The sequence below is a fragment of the Strix uralensis genome, chromosome 31 (assembly GCF_047716275.1).
Source record: "Strix uralensis isolate ZFMK-TIS-50842 chromosome 31, bStrUra1, whole genome shotgun sequence".
NCBI classification, from domain to species: domain Eukaryota; kingdom Metazoa; phylum Chordata; class Aves; order Strigiformes; family Strigidae; genus Strix; species Strix uralensis.
Window position 1 is genome coordinate 2,078,011 of NC_134002.1, and position 9,549 is coordinate 2,087,559.

Sequence of the window (9,549 nt, forward strand, 5' to 3'; positions counted from 1 at the left end):
CCCATTTTTTAAAAGGGTAGAAAGGAGGACCCTGGGAACTAGCAGCCTGTCAGCATCCCCGCTATTCCTGGAAACATCACAGAACAGATTCAGCAGCAGCAAAGGAGGTGCTTTGCCCAATCTTATTTCTATTTTGCCCTGGGCTGTACAGAGTCGGTTCTCCTTGCTGTCATGTCCTTTGACCGCTGTGTTGCTCTCTGACAGCCTTTGCGTTACGCCGCCATCATGAAGCCTCAGCTCTGCATCCACCTGGCTGCTGCTGCTGGGTCATGGGCATCACACTCTCGAGTTACCGTCTGGTCCTCCTCTACCAGCTGACTTGCTGTGGCTCCAACAAGATCCACCATTTCCTTTGTGACAACTGCCCCTTATTCAAACTGTCCTGCTCTGACAGCAGCCTGCTGTGGAAAATAGACTCTGGTTTAATATCAGTTGGCCGACTGGCTTCCTTATGTTTAACTCTGGCATTTTACATGCGCATCCTTTTCTGTACTCTACACCTTCCAGCAGCCTCTGCGAGGAAAAAAGCTTTTCCTACGTGTTCTTCCCATCTCACCACCTTGGCCATTGCATATGGGAGCTGCATTGCTCTCTGTGTGCGTCCTTCAGAAGATGTTTCCTTGGAGACAAACAGATCTGTAGCTTTGCTGAACACTGTCCTGTACCCATTCTTAAATCTGCTCATCTACAGACTTAGAAACAAGACGGTGATCCTGGCCCTGAACGAAGCCATTGCCCGTGCGACACTACAGCTTTTCCCCTAATCACGGTGCATTTCTGGACAGCAATTCCAGTGATCTGCTCTCGTCTGTTAAATAACACCAGTGCACAGGTGTGTCACCTCCAAATACAGATGCCTCAGGAGATTTCTGTTCTTGTTGGACTGTGTCAGGTGAAGTGAGAAGAAGCTCATCTGCACACACAAAGGCGGCACCAACAATGGCAGGAGGAGTAACTCAGTTACCACCCTGCCCCAGCTGCTCCCAGGCCCATCACAGCAGAGCCACCAGCTCATCAGGAGCCCATCTCCACAAACCGAGAAGAGCCCCGAGGCACAGGGGCAGGTGGGATCCCAATTTACAGGCTCCTGAGGAATGAACGTCTTGTCCCAGCTCCTTCCAGGGCTGCCCTGGGAGAGCCACCAGCCCCCTTGTCCAGGGGTGAAACCCGTCAGGATGAGCCACTGAGAGCAGCTCTGGGTCAGCATTTGGACTGAGGGGATTGTTGCCTAGGGGTGTGGGACACATGATGGGATGCAGGGGAAGAGCATTTTTGCATTGCACAGGACTTATTATGGGATGTTTAGGGGAGGACCCCACCGAGGGCAGCCTGTCCTGTCTTCTCATTAAACTTAATTTCTAACTCTTTCTTGTGTGACAGAATCTCCCTTCTGCGTGAACATGTGAGCATGGGGGTGTGAGTGCAGCAACTGGAGCAGGAGCAGGGGGTCAGACAGCCCATATGTCATCAGTGCCAGCAACTGAGAGACTGGAGTGAGTGAACTTAAGAGTTTGTGTGTGACTGGGGTGGTCTGTACCAGCATCTGGGACGGGGCTGCGGCCTCGGGGGCTTGTATGTCCAGGTGCCTGCAACTGGGGAGGCTGGTATCCAGGGGCAGCTACTGAGGAGAGTGAGTGTCCGAGCCCAGCTGCTGGAGGGATCCACCTTGTACAGGAATATAGGATAGGATAGGATAGGATAGGATAGGATAGGATAGGATAGGATAGGATAGGATAGGATAGGATAGGATAGGATAGGATAGGATAGGATAGGATAGGATAGGATAGGATAGGATAGTTCAGTTGGAACGACCTGCAATGACCATCTACTCCACATACGTGACCACTTCAGGGTGGACCAAAAGATAAATCATATTATTACGGCATTGTCCAAATGCCTCTTAAACAATGACAGGCTTGGGGTGTCGACCACCTCTCTAGGAAGCCTGTTCCAGTGCTCCACTGCCCTCTTGGTAAAGAAATGTTTCCTGATGCCAAGTTTGTACCTCCCCTGATGCAGCTTTGAACCGTTCCCACACGTGCTGTCACTGGATACCATGACAAGAGCTCAGCACCTCCATCTCCACATCCCCTCCTCAGGAAGCTGCACAGAGCCATGAGGTCACCCCTAAACATCCTTTTCTCCAAACTAGACAAACACCAAGTCCTCAGCTGCTCCTCACAGGACATTCCTTCCAGCCCTTTCAGCGGCTTTGTTGCCCCCCTCTGGATTCATTCAAGGACCTTCACACCCTTCTTAAATTGTGGGGCCCAGAACTGCAGTTTTCTCCTTCCATTACTCTTTGTTCATTCAGACACCTCTCACCTGTGCTGCTGCTTTGAGCTTCAGGGACTCAAACCTTGCCTGTCTCTCAATAGTCTAATTGTCTCTTTAGCCAAATCTTTCATTATGTTTATATCTACCTTTTTGTATCTATGTAGTTAAAATATTATCCCCCAAGATTATCCCTTGTTGAAAGACGACCTCATTAGAGATATCGTGTACTTAGTATATGGTTGAGGAGTGTGATTTATTGTTTATGAAACTTGATCATGTTTCATTGGTTTTTGCTTGCAAATAGGAAAAATTCTTCTGTGCCTGTGTGCAACCAGTTCTCTAAGGAAAACAGGTGGGAGATGGTGCAATGGAGCTGTAACCTCCCGCTGCAGACTGCAGTGGAGAAGTCGGATGTAAGGAAAAGGGATGTAAATCCCAGCTGGCCAATGACAGAAATGGTGAGGCTGGGGAGGTGAGGAGCAAGGTTGTCCAGACAGTGCCAGACCTCAAGGGGCTGCTTCTGCTACCGGTGTAGAGCTCCTGAGGAGACCCTCTGGATCAATATCAATTGCAGAAGGCTTCTATCACCTCTTCTCTAATCTGAAAAGTAAATAAAAATAACCGTTAAAATAAAAAATAATTTTTACTAGATCCTCTTTGAAATCTTCCTGCTTAACTACACTGTGAAATGACTCCAATGAGCTGTACAAGTCCTGAAGCCTTGAAGAAAACTAAAGGAAGAGAAATAGCTCGTTAGGGTTTTCTTGATTTTAATGAGCCCCATGGTGTATTTGGCCCTGAGTCCATGAACCTCAGATACTGAGAGGAGACTGAGCAAAGTACTCAAGAAGTCAAAGTCAGCAGCAAAGCTCAAAGTACCTTGAAGCACTGATTGGCCCCACTGAGGGCCACTACTGACAAAGCCTCTCCAGGGACTCGTTAGAGCAGATAATTGGAGGCTGTGATTGCAGGTAGGCAAAGGCACCCTGCAGGTGGCTGTAATGCTGAGAAACCCCTTGGTTTGTTTTATGAAGCAGAAAGGCCAAGCCCTGACCCTCAGGCCCTGGGAAGGAGATGCTGCCCCTCATGTGTGGCTCAGGGCTCTTCCTGGGGGCAGTGGGGTGTGAGGGTGAGCAATGCCAAGTGTAGGAAAACTGCACAACACCTCCCGGCTTCCCCAAGCAATGGTGAAGAGTAAATGAAGATCAAAGCCTCAAAATAAAGTTTTTCCTGTTCGGCCTCAGTGGCAGAGGCAACCGCCATAGCCAAGGGGAGAAAGAACTTGGTCCTGTTGGGCCTTTTAGCCTTGCCAGAGCCCTTGGCCATCTCGACTGCAGGCTGTCCCACACTGTCCCATGCCTGCACCTCTTTCCCTCCAGGCTGCAGACACCCATCTTGCTTTCCCACCTAGCTCCTACCTCAGCATTTCCACACCTTCACTGATGTCTCTCCACCTTCACCGCCTGTTCCTTGAAAGACAAAGCCATGGGCTGATCCTGACTCCCTCGGGGTGATCTCTTGTACTACAATGCTACCATTTGAGTGAGATAGCTTCTTCTTCAAATGCAGTCTGAACCTTCCCAGATGCACTTTGTTGAGATTTCCTTCTCTTCCAACTACCAAGAAATGCTCCATCATCTCTGAAACCCCCCTTCAAGCAGTTGCAGGCTATTGGTACAGTGCCCTGAGGCTCCACCTCACCAGCCTAAAGCAGCCCAGGTTTCTCAGCCTCTCCACAAAGTCCCCAAACCCCGTCCTGGCAGATCTGCTCTGGAGCCTCTCCAGTTCCTCCTCATTCCTTCAGAACAGGCAGCCCCACACCCAGACACACTAGTCATGATGTGGCCACCACAGTGCTGATGATCACTCCCTTGTCTGAGTTGGCCACATGCCCCCTAACGCAGCCCCACAGGCAGCTGGCCTTACTCACGGTGACATGCACCTCTGCCTTGTATGGCATCCCTAGTGATGCCCAGGCCCTTCTCCTCGGGGTCACTCCTCTGCCAGTCAGGTCCCCGCATGCCCCATTCTATGAGGTTATTCTGTCCCCAAATGCAGGACTGGCCACTTGGCCTTGTAAAGCTTCATGAGGTTTCTACTGACTGAACCCCAGAGATTTTCAGGCTTCCCCAGGATTGAAGCTCCATTGGGCCAGCTGGTGATGTGTGCCTGCAGATGGCTCACCCTGACATGGGGTGACTGACACAATAAGAACATGAGGAATTGCAGGACATAACAGATAATAACAGGAGACACCTATTCAATGATGCTGTTCACCAAGGTACACATTCCCATGGTGACAAGTTCAGAAACACCAAATGAAATGGCAAAGGAAGCCAAACTAGGACCAAAGAGGAAAAGATAAATAGAGATGGGCTATTTGCATTGGAGGGTGCAAAGATGGTCAAGGGGAAGAAATTTTGAGTAGGAAAAGACAGGAAAAGGTGAAGCAATGGAAAAGATCAGGTCTGTTTGGAGGTACCTGCCAAGCATGCCTGCATCAAAAAATTCACAGATCATCTGAGCAAACTTTCTCATTGACTTCTGTGGCCACCAGGAACCTGAGTGATTTCCCTCCCATCATGAAGGAAAGATCCATGGTGGATCAAAATGCAGAATCATTCATGCTGGAAGGGACCTGAGGAGATCTCTAGTCCAACTTCCTGCTCAAGGTAGTGTCACCTCTGGGTCATGGCAAGTTGCTCAGGGCTCCATTCATTTTCAGCTTGAAAAGCTCCAAGGCTGGAGATGACACAAGCTCTCTGGGAAATCTGCTTTAGTGCTTGACCGTCTTGATGAGCAGAAAGTTTTTCCTCCCTTGTTTCAGCTGATGCCCATTGGCCCCCATCCTCTCACCATGCACAATAGTGAAGAGCCTGGCTGCATTTCCATGAGGACACCCAAGAAGATATGGGAAGGCTGTTATTAGGTCTCCCCAAAGCCGTCTCTTCTCCAGGATTTGCACCTTTGCAGCAAAGGTGGCCAGTGGCTTTCTGGGCTGCATTAGGAAGAGCACTGCCAGCAGGTTGGTGGAGGTGATCCTTCCTCTCAGCACTGTTACAATTTCTCTTGTTGACTTCCCTCAGGGTTTCAACCCTGCCACCTTCACTTGCACTGTAGCCACAGCTGCCCTCCACATCTTCCACCAGTCCTGCCCTGTCTTCTTGTGAAAAACAAGTCCAGGAGGGCATTCCCCCATGTTGGATCAGGGATTATTTTCCACCCTCCCTTCAACCAAGGCCACCTAGCAGAGGTCCATGGTCTTCAAAGTCCCCACTGGTTACCAGGGCCTAAATTTGTGTCCGTTCTCCAGCTGTCTAAAGGACACTTCATCCTCCTGCTGTCCTTCATCAGGAGGTTCATTGATCCTGACCAGAAGATCACTGTGCATTGAGTCATCAGTGATCCTCATAACAGTAAACCTGAGTAGACCCAGGCCTGGGCTGTGCTCCATGTACAGCCTGGGCTTCAGGTCCTGTTGGGCTGAGTGTATCCCTTGGTCATAAGTTAAATTTGATTATAAAAGACAATCAAACCCTAACCCTTCCACTGGTGATCGGGCCATGTGCATGTCCTGACCTTCATACAAAACTGCAGCAACAAATGCCCGTGTGGACATCCTCTTTTCGGGGCAGTAGAAGTCATGACTACAATTGTTTTCCTTGTAAAAAACACTGAAAGAGCTCTCAGGAGCAAAATGAAATAACACTTCAACAGGTGGGGTCTGCACAGCTTGCTGCACCAGGATCTAAAGCACGGGTGACAGGATCAGAGTGTGGGAACGAGGGCTTTGGAGGGTTAGGTGGTAAAAACCAGGGTTTTCCTGGGGCACACTGGATGCCCTGGAGTGTCCTGGCCATGGGAGGGGAGGGTCTGAGGCCAGCAGATATCATGGTCTCCTACCTTCTTAAATACACCCTGTAAGAAAGACCATGAGACCTCACTGGTCACTGAGATGTCCCCAGTACCAGCAAGGGATGGGAGGACCAAAGTGCCCTCCAGTTCCCCAGACTGGATGCCCTTCAAGTCCACCCCACTACTTACCACCATGCCATAACCTGCACTTGCTTCGAAGAATGCCTAGGGAAGAAGAGCAAAGGGGTGGTCTGGACTGGATCTTGGTGGGGCTGGGTGTGAGACACAGGTGTCCCCACTCCCCACAGGCCCATGGCTTCCCCCTGGTCTGAGCAGGAAAATCCCTTCTGCTCTGCCTGGCCCCATTCCTCCAAGTGTCACCTGGCATACCTGTCCATGCAAGGACCAGGGGTGGGGATGGAGACAAGGAGAGAGTGAGGAATTCATGTCCTTCAGAGAGGATGGGGTTGAGGTGGGGGGAGACCCAAAGACAGGGCACTGGGGTGAATTAGTGGACACCAGGGTACTGGGCTGGGGGTATTGCAGGGACAGGACTGTGTCGAATGCAAGTGAGGATTAAAGGAATTCAAGTGGAGGGGACATGGAGACTTCAAGCACAGTGGTTGGTGGGGTCAGAAGGAAGAGGACTGCAGAGGACAAAAATGACAGGATTGGGAGAGTGTTTGGGAGTGGGGGTTCAAAGAAGGGGATCTGGGGACACTGCTACAGTGGACAGGATGAAAAGCAAAAGACTGAGGGGAAAGACAGAAAAAAAGGCATCGGGAGGGATCAAAGGGAGGGGATTTGGGGACCCTAGATGGAACATGAAGGAGATCCCAGGGATGAGATGTCTGAAGGGACCAAAACAAGGGGATGGGGTTGCACAAAATGGATGGAGGTGGGGGCATCAGGACAAGAAATCTGTGTGGGCACTCCCAGGGAAGAGACGGGTCCAACCATTCCAACAGGAACTGAGGCTCTGGGTACAGGAACATTAATTGAGGGGGAAAGGGGGAAACAGATGGAATTGTGGAGGGGAGCAAGATGGGGCTGGAGGTGCAGGGGAGCCTGCAGGAGCCCCTGGATTGGGAAAGGGAGAGGCCAAGGCAAGGGGTTTCATGCTCCCCACTATGATTTTGTTCTGCAGGAGACCTGATGTCCTGCAGCCAAGACCCATCCGCAGCCTTGAGCACCTCCCCGTGGCACTGGGGACTCACTTGAGCATTTTCTAGGGTGCACAGCAGGATGGGGAAGAGCAGGGCCATGGTGAGCACTGCGACCTTCATCTTCCTCTGCAGTGTGGCGAGTGCTGGGTGAAGCTAGAAAAGGTGAAGGACAGATTTATCCCTCCCAGGACTCCTCCTTGTGCACCCCCAGCACCCACGCCTAGAGCCCCCAGGGCAAAGCCAGGCTTGGCAGAGACACCAGCCCTGGTAGCAGAGTCACCCCTGCATCTGACATGGATCCAACCACCTTCCTTGGCATCAGTCCAGCTTCTTGCATGGGGCAGCTGCACATGGAAGGACCGATGCACCTTGGGGTGGTGATGGGGGGTGAGTAGAGCACCCCTGACAGCTGAACGTGTTGTGGGGAACTGTGTCACAGGTTTACAGAAGCCCAGCTAGACGACATCCATAGCTCTTCCCTTGCCCACTAATGTTGTCACTCCATCTTAGAAGGCCACAAGGTTGGTCAGCCAAGGTGAAGCCATGCTGTCTCAAATCACTTCCCTGTCCTCCAAGTGCCTCAGCACAGCTTCTAGGAGGATCATTTCCATGATCTTCCCAGGCACAGAGGTGAGGCTGACAGGTCAGTAGTTCCCAGGGTCCTCCTTTCTACTCTTTTCAAAAAGGGGTGCAATGGTTCCCTTTTTTCAGGCACCGGGGATTTCCCCTGACTGCCAGGACTTCAAATATCCTGGAGGGTGGCTTGGTAACTGTATCAGCCAATTCCCTCAGGACTCTGGGATGCATCTTGTCAGGTCCCACAGACTTATGTATGTTCAGTTCCCCAGGTGGTCCTGAATCTGACCTTCTCTTACAGTGGGAGGGACTTTGCTCCACCAGTACCTGTCTTGTGGTCCATCCACTCGAGAGGTTTGGGAAGAGAGGTTGCAGTGAAGACTGAGGAAAAAGTCTTGTTGAGTACCTCAGCCTTCTCCCTGTCCGTTATTTCTAGTTTTCCAGTCTTATTCATTGAATTGATACAAGTTTTTTGACCTTCTTTTTCAGGCTGATGTACCTGTAGAAGCCCTTTTTCTTATTCTTTGCATCCTTTGACAAGTTCACCTCCAGCTGAACCTTGGCCTTCCGGACCCCATCCCTACACAACCCAGCAGCATCCCTCTACTCATCCCAGGGTACCTGTCCCTGCTGCCACTGCCTGTGCATTTCCTTCTTGCCCTTTACTTTGACCAGCAGGTCTCCACTCAACCATGCCGGTCTCTTGCCATCCTCTCCTGAATTCTTACACCTGGTGATTGATAGAGGTTATTCTTCCCCCCGATGCGGGACTGGCCACTTCTCCTTCTAAAACTTTACCTTTCTGTTGGCCAAGTCCCAGAGTTTCTCAAAGGCCTCCTGGACTGAAGCTCCATTTTTCTGGCTGTCAATGTTTGTGTGCAGGTGGCTCACCATGATTGTGGTGAGCCATCAACACAAGATCAGAGGAAAAGAAACTGCAGGACACCACAGATAATAAAAGGAGTTGCTGGGTTTGTACTGACCAAGGCAGGAATCAACATGACAACACTCTTAGAAACACTCTAGGAGGGCACGAAGCCAGCAAAGCCAGGGGCAGTGGGGAAAGAGCAGAGTTGGGCTGTTTGTAGAGGAATGTGTGAGGGTGATCAAAGAGAAGAACTTGGGAGGGAAAAGGAAGAAAAAGAAAAGCAAAGGTTAAGCTCAGACATGATGAAGACTGCATCAGAGGTTCCCTGCTGAGTAGTCAATGACTTTAGTGGAACAAAATTTAGGAGCTGATTGCTACAAATGTATGTCTGCTCCCTTCCATGGTCATGGGGAACATGAGCGCTCTCCCAATCATCATCAAGGGAAGAGCTGTGGTGGAAGGAAATGCACCGTCACCCATCCTGGATGGGACCTCGGGAGGTCTGTAGGCCAAGCACAACCACTGTCAGTGGAGAAAGGAGAAACGAGGTTTGGGCTGTTTGTATGCTGGGCTGTGGCAGTGGAAAACATCGGCCTCTATAGACACGTGTCCAGTAGTGATCTCTCCAGGAGCCAATCTTAGACTCTCCACCTGTCCAGTAGCTGGTCCTGGGATCCCGTCATGCCTTCAGTATCCCCTAACACAGACAAACACACACAAACACGCAGACACATGCATAGAAACACAAAAATTTATTTCTCCAGCAGAGAGTAATGGAACATCTGATGCTGGAAGGCAGCCAGATTT